Consider the following 23,203-nt stretch of genomic DNA (forward strand, 5'->3'; position numbering starts at 1 on the left):
CTCCGGCAGGCCGCCATGGAAAGGGAACAGGGGCTCTGTACAGAGCCCACCCTTCCCATTCCAAGGTGGCCATCTTTGAACAGTATTTTCTTTCTGTGAACGGGACGCCATGAGTCAACCCGTTCACGGAAAGAAAATACATAGTATCAGCCCCGTCCAAGCCCTTGGGATGGATGCTAATGGCGTTAACAACCCGTTCGAAGGGTTGCAATGGGTGGTAACATCCCGGTGCCCTCGTTAAACGCACTCGCTTTGCACAGGCCTTTAACTCCGGCAGCCGAGCCGTTGCCACCCATTCCAGCCCTTGGAACGGGTTGTTAACGCCATAGTATATCACCTGACCTTCCAAAACCAGTTTAGTCTGTCCACGTCATTATGTTTCTGCTTATTCAGTGGAACTCTATGACATGGAAAGTTTCCAAAGTGACAACCACAAGGAAGCCATCACACTTTCATTTTTGGTAGCTATGAAGAGACAACATTCAACATTACCAGTAAGATAGCTCAGCGGTTTGACCACTCGCTGCAATTATCTGTGTGTGACCTGCAGACCACATGTTTGAATCCCGGCAAAGCCAACTCAGCGTTTCATCCAGGCCGATAAATGAATACCAACTTTGGTTGGGTGATATTGTATGTATATATGTTCTATATAAAGCGCTTAGGCATAAGCGCTAGATAAATAACACATCATTATCATTCAGAGTTTGTGGAATTGAGTGGGTGTCTAATGGCCCTATAGAAGATGCTTAAACTGAAAAAAAGTTAGTGCAAACAACCATTTTAATCCAATGTCAGTTTGCTACATGGTGTCAAGATTTGTATATGAATATTAAACTACGGCTATCAACTTGGAGGTGGTGAACAATACACAATGGGACACTTAAACGTATTCCAAACTAATGGAAATACAATAGGGGACAATTTGTCATGCAAACATGTTTAATGGTATCAGGGGATGGTTAACATCTTTCACTGACATGAAGGGTAATGCAAAAACAGCCTAGAAATATTGGAAGAATTATTAAAGAACTAGAAAGAAATACACTGCTTAAATTATTACTATATCCACCAGAAAGCTAAACAGCAGTATCACGACTGTCGATTAAGGAAAGACATGGCAAGAAATAGATGGGGGAAATATTCACATAAATATCTTACCATACAGCTAGGAAGATCTAAATATTTTCCAAAACCCTGATAACAAAATGTGTGGTGCTCAAAAATAACTCAAATGGGCACAGAAAGGACAGCATAAGCTTACCAAGCACACCTCGAAGTTCTGAAACCTAACATCAGATATCTCCAACATGTCTTCCTACTTATAGCAGGGTGGGCCAGCAAAGTCCCCAGCACCACCTCCTCTCCATTCTACTCCTGGCAAATCACAAACTCCACTCACGTAGACCAGATAACCATGGTGGAAGGAGGAACGCGAGCGGCTATCAGCGTACGGCGTGTCTGACACCTTCAATACAATCAACGTTGAAGAAATGTTTCAAGTCTGAGCTATGATTTCTTCAAACCCATTGGGGCTCATTTTGGATCAGCCCTGATTGGCGGCACATGGCTTAATGCCGTGTGTACCACTCCGGGAAAGTCTCTGTTATGCCCTAGTTGGAGCGGGGGCAGTGCTGGAAATGTATGATCCGCCACCCCATCAAGGCTGCCTGCGAAATGTGAGAACTCCTGGGCCAGCATCTGATTTTGCTGCTGGTGAAGATGATAAGTATTCCTTAGGAGTCTCTCTGCTTTTGCACCTGGTCATAGCAGGCGAATTCAGTACCTGTACCTGTACACGCCACCCACCCACCTTGCATTTACCCAGGGAGAGGAATTCCAGTTGATTCTGGACAAGGCTGCAAATGTACAATACCTGTGAGCGTGTTTTGAAAGTATCACTTTTTTTTTTTATTGGCTGAATTGCCACAACAGCCACACGGCTCAGTGCTGGGTTGGCCCCAGGGGCGTTGCTAGGGGGGGGCTAAGGGGGCTATAGCCCCTGATCTTTTGGTTGTAGCCCCGGATAGAATCTAAGGAGCTACAGCCAAAAGACTAGCTAGCCCCCAGTCCTGACAGTTCCGACATCACCGTAGCCCCGGGTCTTTTCCAGACCTAGCAACTCCCCTGGTTGGCCCCAGTCTATCTTTGATATGTGTCCTGCGCTGCCTTTCGAGACACTGTTTATCCTTTTACCTATAGGCGGCTGCTTGCCATTCGGGATAGTTCGAAAATGTCGAATGCCATTACTCTGAATCCAAAAACAAATTCACTTTTTCGCACAAATATGAATGATAAGGGGTTGGGAGTATTAATTAGGAAAGGGGATTGTGGGGGGGGGGGCTGCAGGGGTCTCCCCCTGATTTATTTGTGCAAAAAAAAGTGCAACGATTTGAGGGGATAGCAGCTATTTTCGGGATTGACAGTGTTGTGTGCGCCATGTTCACATGGATCCTGCCATTCAACGGGGTGGGAGCCAGACTCCTACATGCGCCTGCCCTTCTCACAGGCTCGCGCGATTGGGAGAGTGGAATGGAGGCATCCTTTCAAGCGCATTGGTGTACAAATGCCCATTGCTCTCTGAAGCAGAGCGGATGCAGGGTTGAACACCTACCTGGTGTACTCGTGATAGATTGTGGACCTGGGTTCAAACCTGCTGTCAGCCCCAAAATCTGGGCGAAAAGCCTCATCAATTGGATGACCCGCCATTAAAGCGTTGGTTCATAAATTTTCCACCTGCAGCGTTTATTATGCTTTCCGGTTCAAAGTTGCCCCCTCCCACTCCCCTGATTTTCCATGTTTTTTACGATACATAGTTTTGATGTTATTTTTGTATTTTATTAGCACAATACCATCAAAACAAAAGCACTAAAATAAATGTAACAGCCAGTGTTCGTTTACTTCTACATTTTACATCTGCCCCATGTATACTGTATGGATTTGTGATTTTCATTTAGGATTTACAAACAGAAACAATCGACTGTATAGTACACTTCTCGAAGAACCCCCCAATCCACTACACTAGAATGCCTTCCTCAGAAGCCGTGTTCGGCTCAAGCTGCTTCCCCCTCGCTCCCCTCCCCATCTCCAACCATTGATGCTTTGAAGCGTTATATATGATTATTTTCTCATTGCGTTTTTTATATTGCAAACGCTTGACGACATCAAACCAAAATAACCATTTGCTTTTTTTTTTTTAAAGGGCCTATTCTAAAAAGGCTTGGCGCAGATGGGAATCCAGGCCGGCTCCTTGCCACCAGAGGCGAACGCTTTCACCTCTTCACAACTAGCGCTAACACGGCAAAGCCCAGAGAAGCATAAATGAGTTTCAACGTATCCCCAAACCTCACAATGCCCTCAGTTACAAAGTTACAATGCAGTCAGCTTACAAAGTGACAACCCCTTTCCAATGCTCCATGTTATGGTATAGTATACTGTGCACCAGGTACCCGTGCTGTGGGCAACACACTCTGCAATGTTCTGGAATGTTGTGCTTAACTGCAGCATGGGTAAAGAGGCGACGCACACTTATTTGTCTCATCTCATGTTATCCCTCTCCACCCCCGATCCCCACATTTCAATACTGTTGCCTCCCAGCCTCTAACTGCTCTTACAACAAAGCCATGCATTTACACCTGACTAAGCCGCCCCCCTGCTTAGCTAGTGTCCAATTGTGTGCCAGGCACCGCAGCCTTTGCTCCTCCATTGTGGCCCCTTCACTACAGTGTCATTAGCGTTGCTACCATTTCTGAACCTTTTCCTCCATGGATATTAATAAAAAAAAATAATAATTTGACACTTACATAGTGCTACGAACCCTCAGGTGAGGGCTTCTTATTATTATCCACGGTGTGTGGTGCTCACTTATCGATCTCGGAAGGCGGAAGGAGGAAAGGCTGAGTTTGACTCTGCCGGTATTCGAACCTGCGTCTGCACGGATGTCAAAGCGAGCGCTCTACTCGCTATGCCACTTGACCGTCTTATTGAAGTTGCTGTGATTGCCAGCTCTGGTGACTGCTCTGACACCAAAGCTGTGCATTCCCAGGCCTACTTTCTTATACCCTCACTTGCAATATAAAGAGATTGCAGTTGGCAATGATTTCCAATCAACTCACTAGTGGATGTTTGGCAGCAGTTCTCAGCTACATACGCTGGCACCTGGGGTCAGGGATGCCGTGGTTTAGATTTGGAAAGCGGGAGTGGACAACACTGCAGCAATTAAGCTTTTATGGCAGAGTACAGTATTTGTCTGAGTGGCTGCAGTACTTTGTGTTCATGTGCATACGAAAGCAAATAACCTGTAGGAGGCAAGAGAGAGGGGCATGCTTGGAGCGGCAATGAGCATAGCATGCTGTGGTATGCTGCAGTGTGGAGTGACCTGTGACAGATGGAGATGGGTTGATTCATATTCACAACCTCAGTGGCATGAGGTCAGCATAGCTGTGTTCAACCCAATCCTCCCCCCCCACCCACCGCCAAGAACTTCCTGAATTGGCCATTTTTGTTCCAATTTATTTTGGTGATTTTGTTTGGATGCTTTAAAGAAATTAAAATAAAAAAAGAGAAAACACAGACTATAAATATTACTTTACAGGCTGCAGTGTACATATGTAGCTACTTATAGAGCCTTGGAATAGTAGGTAGCGTGGTGGCTCGGTTGGCCCGAGGCATTCTGTGCACTGACTTGCTTGCTGGAGATAGTCTCTCCATGTATCAAGATGCCCAAGTCTCTAACAGACCTCAGGGTCTTTGGCACTCACTGTTCAGGTCCCTCGTGGACCTCAGTCTTCTCAGCGTTCACTCGGTCAGGCCACTCGTAGACCTCTTCAGGTCCCTTTCACACCTCTGGGTTTCTTAACATTCACTTATTCCGGTAGCTCGTATGCCTCGGGTTTCTCAAAGTTGATGGGGTTCTGGAATGAATCTTGTGGTGCCTTGCTGTGGTTAAATACTAGCCATATAGGACTTTGTAGGCAGTTTCTTTGGTGTGGAGTGAGCTAGGTGACGTGTCTGCCTTTGCCCACATGTTCTGCAAAGCTCTGAATGTCATATCCTCCCACATGTTCTGTTTCCCACAAGCAAATGTTAGAAAGGTCAGCTTCTGGCTCCCTTGGCTCATTGACATTGGGAAGGCGAGTAATTACGTGTGCTGAACGCCCTAGGCCTTCAAGAATTATGAACCATGCAGAGGGCAGAGTTTCCCACCATTTTGGATTACTATGTTGGTTATTCAGTGCTTAGTCTCCCATCTTTCCATCTCAGGTATGCTGAATTATAATCTGTATTGCTCAAAAGATAACAGGACTTCTCCTTTACATAGTTGACCTATTGGGAGTCTCCTCTCCCCCAGGCTTTAGTCAAGAACTAAACCCGGAATTAGGCGAAAGTTGCGAAGTCGTGACCACAGAACAGCGGGCCGTTATCCGACTTGATAACTTCTGGTATGCCCCACTCGCTCACAACCTCGTCGAAGACAGCTGCTATGTGGGCGAAGGCTGTTGACGGCGACTTTTTCACGATTGGGAAGCGAGAGTGCTCGTCAATGAACAGTAGTAGGTACTCGCCAGACTCGAGGGGCCCGTAAAAGTCTATTGCCACTCTTTCCCATGGGTGATCGGGGATCTGAAGTGACTGTAGTGGTGCGGGGGCTTCGGCCCTGGCTGTGCATTGACACGCCATGCAGTTTCGTACCCATCGGTCTACTAGCGCGTCAAGGAATGGGAACCATACATGGCACCGAAGTTGCCGTTTGGTGTTGTCTGCCCCGCGATGGCCTTCATGGGCCGTCTTTATAATGTCCGGTCGTAGGGCTGCTGGGATTATTATTCTGCACCCTCGGAGGAGTATGGACTTTTGCCAACCTTTCCAGTTCATCTCGATTCGCGTCCAGATGTTCCGTCAGAAGCTTCCTGTATGACTTCCATCTGTTGTGTTCTGTGAGGTTGATAGCCAGTGCTATGGACGGATCAGCAGCTGACGCCTCCGCGACTGTCTCGAGTGAAATTGCCAGAGGGAGTGCGTTTGTGGTGACATAGCTGATGTATTCTACATCTCCCTTTTGCTGTGTGGCTTCTCCCGTGGGGTGTCTCGACAAGTAGTCCGCTGGGTTGTGTTCCCCCCCGGACGATGTATTATCTGATAGTCATATTCCAGCAGGCGGATACCCCACCGTTCTATTCGTGATGGCATCTTGGTTCGTGGGTTGCCGAACAGTGAGAGGAGGGCTTGATGGTCCGTTATTAGGGTACATTTTTTTCCTATGACAAAGTTGTGGAAATGCTCGCATGCCCAGACTGCTGCTAGGCTTTCCTTTTCTGCCTGCGAATACGCGGACTCAGGTTTCGAGAGAGCTCTGCTGGCATAGGCCACCACATGTCTCGGGTGGGTGTCTGTTCCATTTGTTTGGGCGAGGATGGCACCCAGCCCGACTGGACTTGCATCGACCACGATTTCAGTGTGCCAGCTGGGGTCAAAGTAGGCAAGTTTTCTGGCTTCCGCTAGGTATTGCTTGATGGAGTCGAACGCCTCTTGGCATTCTGCCGTCCAGGCGAAGAGCATCTCTTTTTGAAGGAGTTTCCTGAGCGGTTCCGTGATTGTGGCATAATGGGGTATGTATCTCGCGCAGTAAACTGCCATCCCCAGAAACGATCGCACGTCTGCTATTTGCCTTGGTTCTTGTAGGCTGAAGATTGTCGCCACTTTGTCGGGATCCAGTGTCATTCCATCCGCGGAGAATATGTGGCCAAAGAACTTCAGCTTGGTCTTGCTGAATCGACATTTGTCGACATTGAGGGTGAGTCCAGCGTCTTGAATGGCTTTGCATGTGGCGCGGAGAGCTACATCGTGTTCCTCCTTCGACTTGCCAAATACTAGGATGTCGTCGCTGTAGTTAAGTGCTCCTCTGATTGGGCGAATGATTTGCCTGATGGTTTCATGGAAAATCTGTGCGGCTGACGAAATGCCAAAGTTAAGGCGCTTATATCGGAATAAGCCATCGTGCGTGGCGAATGTGGTTATGCCTCTGGATTCTGGATGAAGTACCAGTTGATGGTAACCCTGGTTAAGGTCCAGTTTTGAGAAAAGGGTGGACTTATTTATTTGGACGATCATGTCCTCGATTCGGGGGCCGGGGTGTCGCTCACGCTGGATTGCGGTGTTGGCGACGCCCATGTCGATGCAGAGTCTGAGCTGTCCCCCCTCTTTTGGCACGATGACTAGTGGGGAGACCCACGGGGTCGGGCCCACTGCTGGTTCAATTATGTCATTTTCTAGAAGCTGTTTGAGTTCAGCTGACACGGCAGCTTGGAGGTGGAACCCGACTCTCCTCGGGTGCTGGGGAACCGGGCGAACTGCGGGGTCAATCTGTAGTTTAACTGAGGGTCCTTTCAATTTTCCTAGGCCCTTGCAGATGAGGGGGAATTCTTTCACGATGGCGTCTTTTGATATCAAGTCCATCTCCCTGGGTTCCGCTTGGACGTTTGACACGCTCTCTTTCGCTACTTGGGTTGGTTCTGATGAGTAGATCTTGTCACCATCTCGGACGTGTATGTCTATGAGTCCCAGGGAGGAGGCCGTCCTGTAGCTGAGGAGGCACCTTCCTTTCGTTGGACTGTGAATTACGTGTATGCTTGTCGTTGTGGCACGGTTGCTGTGAATGAGGTGACGGGCACCGCAGCCTTTGCTCCTCCATTGTGGCCCCTTCACTACAGTGTCATTAGCGTTGCTACCATTTCTGAACCTTTTCCTCCATGGATATTAATAAAAAAAATAATAATTTGACACTTACATAGTGCTACGAACCCTCAGGTGAGGGCTTCTTATTATTATCCACGGTGTGTGGTGCTCACTTATCGATCTCGGAAGGCGGAAGGAGGAAAGGCTGAGTTTGACTCTGCCGGAATTCGAACCTGCGTCTGCACGGATGTCAAAGCGAGCGCTCTACTCGCTATGCCACTTGACCGGCTTATTGAAGTTGCTGTGATTGCCAGCTCTGGTGACTGCTCTGACACCAAAGCCGTGCATTCCCAGGCCTACTTTCTTATACCCTCACTTGCAATATAAAGAGATTGTAGTTGGCAATGATTTCCAATCAACTCACTAGTGGATGTTTGGCAGCAGTTCTCAGCTACATACGCTGGCACCTGGGGTCAGGGATGCCGTGGTTTAGATTTGGAAAGCGGGAGTGGACAACACTGCAGCAATTAAGCTTTTATGGCAGAGTACAGTATTTGTCTGAGTGGCTGCAGTACTTTGTGTTCATGTGCATACGAAAGCAAATAACCTGTAGGAGGCAAGAGAGAGGGGCATGCTTGGAGCGGCAATGAGCATAGCATGCTGTGGTATGCTGCAGTGTGGAGTGACCTGTGACAGATGGAGATGGGTTGATTCATATTCACAGCCTCAGTGGCATGAGGTCAGCATAGCTGTGTTCAACCCAATCCTCCCCCCCCACCCACCGCCAAGAACTTCCTGAATTTTTACCATTTTTGTTCCAATTTATTTTGGTGATTTTGTTTGGATGCTTTAAAGAAATTAAAATAAAAAAAGAGAAAACACAGACTATAAATATTACTTTACAGGCTGCAGTGTACATATGTAGCTACTTATAGAGCCTTGGAATAGTAGGTAGCGTGGTGGCTCGGTTGGCCCGAGGCATTCTGTGCACTGACTTGCTTGCTGGAGATAGTCTCTCCATGTATCAAGATGCCCAAGTCTCTAACAGACCTCAGGGTCTTTGGCACTCACTGTTCAGGTCCCTCGTGGACCTCAGTCTTCTCAGCGTTCACTCGGTCAGGCCACTCGTAGACCTCTTCAGGTCCCTTTCACACCTCTGGGTTTCTTAACATTCACTTATTCCGGTAGCTCGTATGCCTCGGGTTTCTCAAAGTAGATGGGGTTCTGGAATGAATCTTGTGGTGCCTTGCTGTGGTTAAATACTAGCCATATAGGACTTTGTAGGCAGTTTCTTTGGTGTGGAGTGAGCTAGGTGACGTGTCTGCCTTTGCCCACATGTTCTGCAAAGCTCTGAATGTCATATCCTCCCACATGTTCTGTTTCCCACAAGCAAATGTTAGAAAAGTCAGCTTCTGGCTCCCTTGGCTCATTGACATTGGGAAGGTGAGTAATTACGTGTGCTGAACGCCCTAGGCCTTCAAGAATTATGAACCATGCAGAGGGCAGAGTTTCCCACCATTTTGGATTACTATGTTGGTTATTCAGTGCTTAGTCTCCCATCTTTCCATCTCAGGTATGCTGAATTATAATCTGTATTGCTCAAAAGATAACAGGACTTCTCCTTTACATAGTTGACCTATTGGGAGTCTCCTCTCCCCCAGGCTTTAGTCAAGAACTAAACCCGGAATTAGGCGAAAGTAGCGAAGTCGTGACCACAGAACGGCGGGCCGTTATCCGACTTGATAACTTCTGGTATGCCCCACTCGCTCACAACCTCGTCGAAGACAGCTGCTATGTGGGCAAAGGCTGTTGACGGCGACTTTTTCACGATTGGGAAGCGAGAGTGCTCGTCAATGAACAGTAGTAGGTACTCGCCAGACTCGAGGGGCCCGTAAAAGTCTATTGCCACTCTTTCCCATGGGTGATCGGGGATCTGAAGTGACTGTAGTGGTGCGGGGGCTTCGGCCCTGGCTGTGCATTGACACGCCATGCAGTTTCGTACCCATCGGTCTACTAGCGCGTCAAGGAATGGGAACCATACATGGCACCGAAGTTGCCGTTTGGTGTTGTCTGCCCCGCGATGGCCTTCATGGGCCGTCTTTATAATGTCCGGTCGTAGGGCTGCTGGGATTATTATTCTGCACCCTCGGAGGAGTATGGACTTGTCCTTGACAGCTAGTTCTGTATGAACTTTTGCCAACCTTTCCAGTTCATCTCGATTCGCGTCCGGATGTTCCGTCAGAAGCTTCCTGTATGACTTCCATCTGTTGTGTTCTGTGAGGTTGATAGCCAGTGCTATGGACGGATCAGCAGCTGACGCCTCCACGACTGTCTCGAGTGAAATTGCCAGAGGGAGTGCGTTTGTGGTGACATAGCTGATGTATTCTACATCTCCCTTTTGCTGTGTGGCTTCTCCCGTGGGGTGTCTCGACAAGTAGTCCGCTGGGTTGTGTTCCCCCCCGGACGATGTATTATCTGATAGTCATATTCCTGCAGGCGGATACCCCACCGTTCTATTCGTGGTGGCATCTTGGTTCGTGGGTTGCCGAACAGTGAGAGGAGGGCTTGATGGTCCGTTATTAGGGTACATTTTTTTCCTATGACAAAGTTGTGGAAATGCTCGCATGCCCAGACTGCTGCTAGGCTTTCCTTTTCCGCCTGCGAATACGCGGACTCAGGTTTCGAGAGAGCTCTGCTGGCATAGGCCACCACATGTCTCGGGTGGGTGTCTGTTCCATTTGTTTGGGCGAGGATGGCACCCAGCCCGACTGGACTTGCATCGACCACGATTTCAGTGTGCCAGCTGGGGTCAAAGTAGGCAAGTTTTCTGGCTTCCGCTAGGTATTGCTTGATGGAGTCGAACGCCTCTTGGCATTCTGCCGTCCAGGCGAAGAGCATCTCTTTTTGAAGGAGTTTCCTGAGCGGTTCCGTGATTGTGGCATAATGGGGTATGTATCTCGCGCAGTAAACTGCCATCCCCAGAAACGATCGCACGTCTGCTATTTGCCTTGGTTCTTGTAGGCTGAAGATTGTCGCCACTTTGTCGGGATCCAGTGTCATTCCATCCGCGGAGAATATGTGGCCAAAGAACTTCAGCTTGGTCTTGCTGAATCGACATTTGTCGACATTGAGGGTGAGTCCAGCGTCTTGAATGGCTTTGCAGGTGGCGCGGAGAGCTACATCGTATTCCTCCTTCGACTTGCCAAATACTAGGATGTCGTCGCTGTAGTTAAGTGCTCCTCTGATTGGGCGAATGATTTGCCTGATGGTTTCATGGAAAATCTGTGCGGCCAACGAAATGCCAAAGTTAAGGCGCTTATACCGGAATAAGCCATCGTGCGTGGCGAATGTGGTTATGCCTCTGGATTCTGGATGAAGTACCAGTTGATGGTAACCCTGGTTAAGGTCCAGTTTTGAGAAAAGGGTGGACTTATTTATTTGGACGATCATGTCCTCGATTCGGGGGCCGGGGTGTCGCTCACGCTGGATTGCGGTGTTGGCGACGCCCATGTCGATGCAGAGTCTGAGCTGTCCCCCCTCTTTTGGCACGATGACTAGTGGGGAGACCCACGGGGTCGGGCCCACTGCTGGTTCAATTATGTCATTTTCTAGAAGCTGTTTGAGTTCAGCTGACACGGCAGCTTGGAGGTGGAACCCGACTCTCCTCGGGTGCTGGGGAACCGGGCGAACTGCGGGGTCAATCTGTAGTTTAACTGAGGGTCCTTTCAATTTTCCTAGGCCCTTGCAGATGAGGGGGAATTCTTTCACGATGGCGTCTTTTGATATCAAGTCCATCTCCCTGGGTTCCGCTTGGACGTTTGACACGCTCTCTTTCGCTACTTGGGTTGGTTCTGATGAGTAGATCTTGTCACCATCTCGGACGTGTATGTCTATGAGTCCCAGGGAGGAGGCCGTCCTGTAGCTGAGGAGGCACCTTCCTTTCGTTGGACTGTGAATTACGTGTATGCTTGTCGTTGTGGCACGGTTGCTGTGAATGAGGTGACGGGCGAAGAAGCCAATTGATTGTAGTGGAGTGTCGGCGCCCCATTGATATATCTTGGACTCAGAAGGCACTATGACCGGTTTCTTGGGAATTTGGTGGAACTCCTTTTCTCCCATTATGTTGACCGTAGCTCCAGGAAACAGAATTGGTGGCCTCCTATTTCCATTGGTATCTTGGGTGCCTCGCGTGCCTGTCCTTCGTCCATGATGAGGTTGACGTAGTCACCTTGCCGATAGTGATCAAACTGATAACCTTCTTCTTCGGGGTGCTGTTGGTCCGCCTCGTAGTGAGAGATGGGTGCTGAGGGCCCGTCGTATTCATCTCTAATGCGGGATATTTGTTCATATTCTCCGTCGCCTTGGGGTTCTTCCGAAGGGTAGACGTCTTCAACTACCCTGACATACCTTCTCGGGTTTTGTTGAAAAGGGCGCGATAGATAGCCTTGGCTTTGTGGATTCCTGTAGGGTATTTTGAACTGTGGGGCGACTGGCGGTCTTTGGGTTGGAAACGGTTTGCCCTCTCTGCAGACCGATTGGAAATGTCCCTCTCTCCCGCAGTTGCCGCATTTCTGGGACAATGCGGGGCATGTCCCTGCATGAGGATACGGCATTCCACAGCGGTAACACTGGCGTTGCATTCTCGGAATTGTTGAGTAGGTGAGGTTGGGTCCTCTCTCTGTTGTCCTGGCATTATTGGCCTGCATGGCTGCGATCACCTCGTTGTTATCATGCTTGGAGGAGGCGGTGCCAGTTATCTGCGTCACTTGCTTTTCGACTCTCTCCAGGATCCTTGCCATCTGGCTGACTTCATCAATCGTGACAGGTTTTTTTTAACAGTTGCTTCTTTATCGTTTGGGATACGCACCCTTCAATCACTCTCAACCTAATGGCTTTGTCTAGGTTGAACGCGTGGAACTGGCAGTTCACACCTTTTATTCGTAAGCGGTGATGAACTCGTCGACCGTTTCATCTGCCCTCTGCGTGCACTGATTGAAAATGTATCTTTCGTAATCCCTGTTGGGTTCAATCACCAGCCGTCTGTTCAGGGCTGCAATAAGGGCTGGGAAGTCCGCTTGCTCTGCCGGTGGAATGGTTTTCAGTAGTATTTTAATGTCGTTCCCCGCGAGGTTCAGAAACATGCTGCGTAGTCTTGGGGATTTCTCTTCACCCGCGGCGTCAATGAAGGTGTTGAAATCTTCCAACCACTCGACCCTCCTTGGGCCTTTATCTGCCTGCGGCATCATGGAAAAGGGGGGGGGCATGCGCCATGCCGTGGTTGCTGTGCTCCCCGCTGGGGCAGGGGGGCCCGGGTCCTGCTGATCTTGGGGTGCGCTCATTGTAGCAGTGAGCGGTGCAGTTCACTTGCGTGTGTCTGTCTCTGGGGGACCGTTGCCTTGGTGGCAGGTGCTGTGGGCTGGCGGGCAGCGCAGGGTGACACCCACCTTTCACCGGGGTCCCGCTGGCGGTCTCCGGAGCCTGTATGGTGTGGCAGGCGGGTGGTCGTACCCTTGACGTCGGTCTCTTGCTGTGGGTGGCCGGGCCTAGGTCAGGCGTGCTGGTGGGTGCCTGGGCCTGGGCCTGCTGCTGGGTTGGGCCTGGGATCAGGCTTGCCGCTGGAGCCCCCGTGGAGCTGGGCCTGGGATCAGGCTTGTCGCTGTAGCATGCGTGGAGAATCCGTTTTATTCTTTAGTGTTTATTATTGTTTATTTATTTTTTTTTCAGGGATCGTACACGCGCCCTTCCTGCGTGTCGTGGGAGCCTCGGAGGAGTGTGTTGCTGGTGGGCCGGGATCGGCGTGTCGTAGGAGCCGGAGTGGAGAAGGAGGCGAGCGCTCGCGGGTTGTGTCTGACAGTGCCCGACGTGCACTGCGGAGCTGGGTTGGCGCCGTGGGCGAGGAGGAGGAGGAGGAGGACTCGGCGGCCCTGGAAGACACCTCGTCGCCACTTGTTAGGCCCGGAGGGGCCTGCGTAATAAAGACAGGCACGCCGAGCGTGTGGAGTACGTCTTCTTTATTCAACTTACAACTTCTTTCTCCCTCCAGGCACTCCTCCCCCCCAACGTCACGCGTCACGTGGCCGGACCACGTGACTCGGTCCATGTCTCTTAGAGAGACAACTCAGTGTAACAAGCAGGGAGGGGACTTTGGTTAAATTATGCTTCCTTGTGCCTGATTCTGGACATCATCATTTAGTTTCAGTTATAGATAGAGATGGAAGTGTAATATAATTCACTGGCACGCCGTACCACTAGTTCGTTTGCTTTTTGCAGAGCATACCTTTAGTTCAAAGGCTCAAGAAACCCGTCCTTGACGCTTTGTCTTTCTGCTAAGCCAAATATGGAATCGGCTTAGGCTGGACATTCAAGCACTGCCAGCTTCCCAGGTCACAGCTGGGCACACACACACACACACACGCCGTCTGTGGTGGCTATGCAGGTCGTTAAGGTGCTCAGGTTGCAAAGATATTTCTTTTATGAGTGGCAGAGCCTTTCATATACATGACGGAACATGTCATACTGAAGAGCTCCCAAAACACTGGTTACCTTTCAAATCTATGATAGTTAAAGTGAGCAACAGAAAGCACCCATTTAAAGATGTGTTTATATTCACACTGTCTACTAACTTGACACGCAAAAAATAAAGTTGCTATAAGTCACCAATCAAATATTTTCAGCATCATGAATAACAACGAGATGGAAGTTTGTGACAAAGAATGTGCACATCTATCTTTGTTTATAACACAACTTCTTTTGTTACATGTCTTAAATCACTGAAAGTACAGTCGAGTTAAGTAGATTTTTCAGGTTGACACTATCTTGTATTGTGGGACTTATAATTTACCACTCAGGATGTGAAAATTAAAGCGTGACTTAACATGTTGCTACCAGGATTTGCATGTTGTTATGTGACTTCATTATGCAATTTGAGTTTTTTGTAAGTAAACTCTATAAGACATTAATAATGTAGACCTTGGAATGTAACAATTTGAGCAAAGATTTGTGATCCTGGTCACCCCTCAGCCCCACTCGACACCCTTATGCCTCCCCCACCCCATCCCCGCCATCTGTCCGATCATCCAACACCCTCCTTTTTGGATGCAGTCAGAGAATCACTAGTTCGTTTTTTCCACTTCCACCAATGGTTATAGAGTGAGGCTAATCAAGTATCAGTATACTTGGTTATGGTGAAAAGAGACCTTTCTCCAGTCTTGAAGGGGAAAGTCAAAAGCCCATTAGTGCTTTTCAGTCCCCTTTCTGCAACCATGGAAATAATATATTTAGCAGCACTGCCTAGAGATCTCGTTTTATGACTGACACAGCCACCCTTCTTCTTCCATTCCAAAAGTAGCTTTCCAGGCATATGGGGTTTTGTTTTTGTCCCCCACGTGTAGTAAAATATCTTTATCCTGATTTAGATCAATTTTGTGGCAGAGTATTTTAAAAGGAAGCACCTGCATAAATAAAGCCACTATGCAAGGAAGTTCATTTTGATGAAAGGGTTTCAGGAAATCCAAAGTAGCTCTGTCGTGGCATATCAATTCAGATCAAGAAAAGGGAGATGACCACAATTAGGCCAACATAGCGACTCAAACAAGGCAGTTGCGCACACCCCTAGGTACGTGACTTTCTCCCGGGTCCAATTTAAAGTCAAACTTGCTTTTAAAGTATGAAACCATTTACAGGAACTCGTCTGCAGTTTAATGGATTTGATGTGGTTTCTATTTTTAGCATACTGTGAGTTTGTAGGCTCATCTTCTATTAGGTTTATTGTTTTTGTCGTAATAAAACTGCAATTAAGTGGCCTTACTACGTGTATATTTATATTTTAGAAAATTGTCTTGTTTTGCCCTTAGAGCCTATGCAAACATCGTAGTTTTTGGCAGCGGGGGTACTAAGTGCTCTGCCCACCCCACCATAAGTCCTGGTGTCCCTCAAAGAAAAGAAGAAAACCTTCTGTTTTCACTGCCAATAGGTCTTAGGTATTCCTTTTACTAAAAGCTGCCCAATCAACTTTTTCGACACCACAATGTTGTGTTTGTTCTGTAATTGCAGAAGGTTTCCTCAAGCTCAAGTCTTGCGGCTTTGTTGACCCTTCTCAAAGCTAAGGATAAGTTCATTATTTGGTAGTGTCGGTTGTTGTTTAGACTGACTTTATGTTAAAAATATTGTCAATTGGGAAGTTCATATTTCCTTCAAGAGTTGGGTCTTCTAAACACAAATAATTCAACCACCAGACACTGTCCTTCCTATTTCTACAATTTTCTAGATTTAAAGTCAGGCTTACACAGATGCGTTATTTGATACAACTTTAGTTTTCATTTCTGCTTTAAGGATTTACTGTGCCAGGCCTCTACCAACTAGTAGAAAATCGATCCAGGACGACCCTAACTGTACTAAAGATTACTGGATGTAATCATCTGGGTAGGGCTGCCTCCAAATGTCTAAAGTAAGTGGTAAATTGGGTAGGATCCTGAGTGGGGCCTTTGGTGCATTGCAGGGAGAAATGCCTTGAAAAGTGACCTAAACATATAGGCCTCATGCACCGATTTTAGGACCTCCCCCCAGCAATGTTCCCTTGAAGCTGTGTGCATGTGCACGTGCCCTGCTTCCCTCTGGGTGCTGCTCAGAAGAGTTTTAGCAGCACACACAGACAATTGCCACCTTCTCAAGAACTACAAACCAAAGCATTTTTATGTTGCTTTTAATATGAATAACGTTCAAGCACCAGAATTTGTAAAGCCAGTAGTGCCTTAGCAAAGGTGTCACCCACACTATGAAACCTGTCAGCTAAAGGATCGGTTACTGATTGTAAGTAAGCAGGCTACTTGGATGTGTAACCTCATACCATGATATTTATACTTTGCACCCATGTCACACAGGTGCTTTGAAGCGCTACCCTTGCAAGTTAATGTATTATACAACTTAAATATTAATTTTCCTCCAAAGATTGTGAGTAGGCAAATATCATGCTCAATCTGTTCTATTTTAGCATATCTAATGTTGCCCTACAAATGGAGGTCAACATTTCAATATCATCTCCTTACTCTGCAAGGGATGGTAGGTATGGAATATGCCTGGCTATCAATATTCAAACATCTGCATTGCTTTTCACACAACCTGCATGCTTTCCAGGTTTTCATAGTTCCAGATAGCATAGACCTTAACAAATGCTATGGTAATGCGCAGCTATACAACATTGATTTCACAGAGCACTTGTATAATCCTGCCCAACAATATCAGCGGATTTTGCAAACAATCGGGTTAGTACTGCAAAATGATTGTGTGTATGGATGTTCATGACATTTTCTTAAACTGCCAATAATATCATGGTGAGTGAGGCTTTAAACATTTTTTTTCTGCAAAGTATTGTGGGCATGCAAATATTCCAGAAAGTGTTTTACTGCTACAATCCCCAATTTTTACCGAGATCTCTCAACTGGTTTCAGAGGTCATCACAGGATCAAGGGCTGAGAGAGGAGGTGCACAGGAAAACCCTACTTGAGGGCATGCGGGACAAATCAGCAACTTTCAAAAACCAAGTCAGATGTTTGGCCAGTACAGTACCGTTACAGAAATGTGTTGTTTATTTGCATTCAAGCATAGTAAACATTCTAGTAAACTGCACCTCCTGTTTCTTTCTATCCTCAACTGCTGAGGGCTTGTCAACATGTGTCCTATGATTAGTGCCTCTAGCATCCCCATGTATCTTGTTTAACTGATAACAGTGCATTTCAGAAGAAGGGCCCCTATTTACAGGAGAAGGCATTCCATCTGCTGTGCCTCTGAACATTGATGCTACTGACTTAAAAGACAAATCTATACGACTGTCTTCAAAGGGACTCTATTTGAAACCTCAGTGAGGCTTGTACTGAATTTCATCTTGTCAGGCATGAGGAAGGGGTCGAAAAATAACTATGGGCTGTGTCATGTGTCCAGTTATTTCACTGCCTGTGTAGGTTTACAAGCAAGGTCCCAATCAGATTTTACTCCCTTCCTGAAATCAAATGACTTTTGAGAGAGTAAAAAAGTAATTAGCTTTGCCCAAAGGGATAAAAGATGCTCTTTTCCCCTTAAATTTCCTCTTGAGATCAGACAGTAATATTATTAGAGCTCTTCCGATGCCACTGCTCTATTGGGCCCTGATTCAAATATATCAATAGAACTTCTTGGGTACAAGCATAGAGTAAATTCAGATTTGTTAATTGTTTCCCATTTTTTGTTGGATTTATTTGTACTCAATATGTTTTTATTGAGCAAATGTTCTGTTTTTAGGGAGTATAATTTAGTGGTATGTATGCCTCTTATCTGTAGGGCTGGTTTTGAGTAAGTGTTATCACTGCTCTGTTCCCAGCACACTGTAGAGTTGATGGCAAGCAGTACTACAGGAATTCTGATTGTCAGACTGGTTTGGTTATTCTGATCATCCTGGTACACATTATTAGAGGCATGCTTTCCGGGCCGGTGAATTATTTCATGAAAGTGGCACTTGAACTCTTTTGGCATGTTTTTGACACACTCAGTTTAGCTGACATTGTTTCATCTGGCAAATAATGTATTATGTCTGAATGATTTGCAGCCACATCATTTGTGATAAGCAATATCTGTTTTTTGTAATACACATGCATGTTCTTTTCCTAATGGCATAAATCATGTTTGTCATTGTCTCTTGAGCAGTATCAACAAATTAACAGCCACAACTAAAACTATTGATTATACTGAGTGTACAATATTGTTTAGGCATACACATATTTTTCTGTCCATAAGAGCACATTTGCTAGATTCTGTGGCAGATCGTGAAATCTTGGAGTTGTTGATGAGCTTTCTGTACAATCACATATAAAACATTTTATTGCACATACCTTTTTGAAAATGAAACAGTAAGATGCATCTTTTACACTTATTTGTAAAGAAGTCCAGAGGTTGGGGAAGGGAACATTCTCCTCTAAATTCTCTCCAGAGATCATAGTTCACTAACTATGTTTGCTTCCAAAATGGTTTACCTCATTGGTCAGTTGTGAACATGGAAAATAATATACGCATGAAAGCCAACCACTTCCACACTTAGAGAAAAATAATAAGAGAGGACATTGCCCACAAGTCCCAGCTAGCCGCTTAAAAGCTGACATACAGTGACCTAGTACTGTGAAGAGTGCATTGTTTGTTCTCGTTTGGGGAGTAGATACTAGCCAGAGCAATCTTCTGACCATCTCATTGTCCCTGAACATGCAACTTCTGGACTGATTGGATTGGAAAAGGAAACCACGGTCATGAGATCAGCTACTTCTCTTGTTTGTGTTCTTTTCTGAGAACAATTCAAATGGGGAGATTTAGGATTTCATACACTACTTCCCTTCTTGATTTGTGTCTCCTTGAGGAAGTCCTTTCAGGAATAATTTCCACTGGAATGGTGTGTTTAGAATCTGGATGTTCAAAGTCATTAAATTTAGCTGTGCCATCTATCTACGCTAGACTCCTGCCATTCATGAATTGTTCTGTTTCCATCTCTCTTCTTTCCTGCCCGGTCAACCTCTTTGTGAGTTCAAGCTTCCCCATGATCTTGAGTAGGTACAATATCTCAACTTCTTTTTTTCTTATCCCAAGCAGGCATGTCTTTTCTAGACTCACGCCACCCCCACAGAAGCCCATTACCCCCTTTCCCTCAAATCAACCAAGATACTCCATTCACTTCGGAACAACCAAACTTGTGACACTTCCAAAATCCTCCACATTTCTCTGTATAATTCATGTACGTCATCTCCACTTTTTCCAATTGCAACTCTAGATTACTGCTCACATGAACAGGAGAGCAATTACAGCAATATTTGGTCTTTGGGTTAGTTTTGGTGTTCAATCCAGCTGCACTGTATAGAAACACTTACAATTGTAGCCTTGACACTCAGGGAGAACTTCCTTGCCCCTCTTCATTATAAGTCTTTGTGAGTCGATGTTTTCTTCAGCGCTCATCAACAATTTCCTATAATTCCGCTATCCTTGCCTCAAGTCTTACCGGTTTGCTGTTTGTCTAATGTTCTGGTGTGCCATTCTTTAGCATGCTTTGGATCTGTGTCTCAGTTCTACTCTGGATATCAAGGTCACCACCTCCATTTTCAATTTGTATATGAGTTTAAATGATCACTCATCTCTGTAGGCAATCGTTTCTTTGGAATCAGATGACGGATTTAATTTCCCTGGGTCTAGAAAAGAAGAATAAGATTACTGTAAAAGGGCAAAACATGTGAAGTATCAGATGGCGTTGATCTAGTGATCAAGAGATTTAACCCACATTGTTTGTACTTTCTTGTGTTTCTGCGTAATATATGTTTTACATGCTTTTACGGAGTTTTATGTAATGTGATAATTTTATGAGTACTAGCATTAATATGTTTCATAAAAAACGTTTTAATGTTCATGTGTGAATTTTGAGGTAACAGATATACCCATTGTCAGAGTAACTTGTCGGGTTTTAGACACTTGTTAGCATACCTTCTTTTTGTAGAATATATAGCTTATGCGTGTGGTAAGAAGTGTATGATCCCCCAGTACATGATTTATGCCATTTGATAAAAGTGGATTTAATTTCCCTGCATTTAGATGTAGTGTTTGGAAGAGTTCCTGATAGAAGGAAGGATAGCTGTGCAGTTATATCATTGGATGCAATCAAGGCATTTGACTGAGTTAGGTGGGGCTGGCTTTATGCCACTCTTGAGCGTTTTGGGGTTGGTGAGAGGTTCCTTCGGTGGGTCAAATTAATATACACAGCACTTGCTGCAAGAGTGAGGACAGGCAAACTTGTATCGAAGCAATGGACTCTGCAGAGGGGCACAAAGCAGGGATGCCAATTATCCGCTATGCTTTTCATACTAGAGCTAGAGCCCCTGGAAGATTTCCTGCAATATGAATTCAGGGACGCTGGTTTGTCGGTGGATGGGGTGAGTCATGTTGTCTCACTATATGCAGATGACATGCTTCTGTATGTCCAGAACACTGAGGATAACCTACCATATATTTGCGAGGTTCTCAATAACTTTATAGTGCTCTCAGGGATAACAGTCAGCAGGGATAAATCTTGCATATTTCCGCTGGCAGGATCGGCTGGCCTAGACGAAGCACGTTTGCCAAATTTGGGGCTGCAATGGGCGACCAGAATATTTCTGTACCTGGGAGTAAACATATGCCATGAAGTTAAGCTTTCGCACAAACTAAATGCAGCTAAAGCACGTAAATGACTAGAACAATGTATTGAATTCTAGAAGAAACTGCCACTCTCAGTGATAGAAAGGGTAGCACTAATCAAGATGGTGGTTTTTCCTCGCCTGGTGTATCATTTCATTAATGTAACATTTTATATCCCAAGGTCCTGTTTCAGGTAACTAAATGCTCTGCCCTCACCGTGGCCTCCTCCTGTTCGGGGCCCAGCACAGTCTCCTGGTCCATCTGGGCTCTGCAGCTGATCGGCGGATTTCACCAACGCCGCGGCGGGCCACTCACCAGCGGCTCCGGCTCTGCCCTGACCACGGCCTCCTTCTGTTCGGGGGCCAGCACAGTCACCTGGATTGTGGTGTCTTTCTGCAGCCCAGCTCCTCCATCTGCTACAGCAGACGACTGATCAGCAGATTGCATCTGCAATACTGCGGGCCACCCATCAGCAGTTCCAGCACTGCCCCTGCCGCGGTCTCTTCCCGCTCGGTGGCCAGTGCAATCTACAGGACTGCAGTGTCTTCCCGCAGCCCGGCGCTTCCCTCAGCTTCTATGGGTGACAGATCTGCGGAATGCATCCGCACCATTACGGGCCACCCACCAGCAGCTCCAGCTCTGCCCCTGCCACGGTCTCAGCCCGCCCGGTAGCCAGCCCAGTCCTCAGGTCCTCAGTGCCCTCACACAGCCCAGCACCTCCATCTGCTACAACAGGTGCCTTCTGCCTGAGCCTCCATCTCAGCCCGGGGCTTCCATCTGTCTTTGCTGCCGGATCCTGCGCTCATCCTCCATTCATCCAGTCCGGTGCTTCCATCTACAATAGCGGGTCCCGCAGCGTCCTGCACGGGCCTGTAAGGGCTTTCTGGACCTCCGTGTCTCCCCGCCCGCCTCTACTCCTAAAGGCTCCCATCTCGCTGTGGTGAAAAGTGCTGCTTCCTGTACCCCGAGCCAGGCGTGATTGCTAGGGGCTCCCTTCTAGCAGCGGCAGGAACCACTGCATTCTACATCTGTTCCAGTCTTGTCTCCTCGGATGCCTGCGGCTGAGTCTCTGCCCACATCAGCCCTATTGCGGATCCCACGTTGGCTACCCCCAACTTGCCCCGGTACAGCCTCCTCCCGCCCAGTTGCCCGCTCTACTCTCCTGTCTGCTGGACCTTGCAGCCCTCCTCTGCAGTCCAAGACCTCCAACTTCAACGGCAGGAGTGCTACTCCCAGCTTGCCCCCTGGCTCAGCCTCCCCCAGCCAAGCTGCCCGCTTTGGTCTCCTATCTGCTGAATCCTCCGGCCCTCCTCCGCGGTGCTGGACCTCTAACTTACAATGACAGGAGCCTCTACTTCCTGTCCCCGCTCCTGCCTTGACTCCTCGGAATCACAGCTGCCCACAAACACATTGGCGGGCCTCCCCGCCTTCCCCCTCCTCCACTGACTATATCTGAAACTATGGAAAAGCTTCCTACCATCCTACAAGGACTGAGTTTGCTGTGAAACCTCCTGTCCCTCCTCGATCTAAAACACCCGTCGACCCTCTCCATCCTGTTCTGTGACGTGCCAGCTGCTGGTCCTCCTCCTGTCTAACACATGCAACCCACCTGCCGCACAGTCCCCACTACCGGTCCTCCTCACACTTCCTCTTCAATGTGGGTCCAGTAAGGACCACACTTGACTACCACCTGCTACACAGCCCCCTGCTACTAGTCCTCCTCCCCTTCCTCATCCTATCCTATTCTATCATACGATAGGGTAGCATCCCTACCCTACCACACAGCCTCTCCTGCAGAACCCCTTCCCGCCATCCGGGTTCAGCTGGCACACGCTAACTGCTCCATCTCTTTCCCTTCCCTCTCCTTGCCTGACACATGCCTCTCAGTCTCCACAAATGAGCCTCTTCCCACCTCTTTTCCTGCTTGGGCCCAACAATACTACCCGCTCCTTGCCTTCCACCTACCACACAGTCCATACAATTGGGCCTTTCTCACTTCCATCCTAGCCTGGCCCAACCACTCCTCATCGCCTGCTCCTGATCTAGGTGCCTTGACTCTCAACCATCTTCCATACAGGCTCAGCAACTGAGCCTCTTCCAACCTCCTTTCCAGCTTGGTCCCTACCACTTCTCCCCGCCTACTCCTGATCTTGTGCGCCCTACCTTTCTGCTTACCACCCTCCGACCCAAGCAGCATTCTGAGTAGCAATCTGACTATCAAACTGTGCCTCCTCACTCTCCTACTCCAGTGCGGTTTCAACTAAAATCTGCTACATTGCTCCCTGTTCTCACCATCATAAGACTCATCAGTAATGGATCATCATAGCTCCCCACTTCACCTGACCCCTCTGTTATG

General features: G+C 47.5%; 1 protein-coding gene across 3 annotated transcripts in view; it reads right to left on the bottom strand.

Annotated features, from left to right (window-relative positions):
• Positions 1-23,203, bottom strand: part of FYCO1 (FYVE and coiled-coil domain autophagy adaptor 1) — a 1,135,599-nt gene that overhangs the window by 328,699 nt on the left and 783,697 nt on the right. The window lies entirely within an intron of this gene.

Source organism: Ambystoma mexicanum, chromosome 5p (assembly GCF_040938575.1).
Source record: "Ambystoma mexicanum isolate Mex_15411 chromosome 5p, UKY_AmexF1_1, whole genome shotgun sequence".
Taxonomy (NCBI): domain Eukaryota; kingdom Metazoa; phylum Chordata; class Amphibia; order Caudata; family Ambystomatidae; genus Ambystoma; species Ambystoma mexicanum.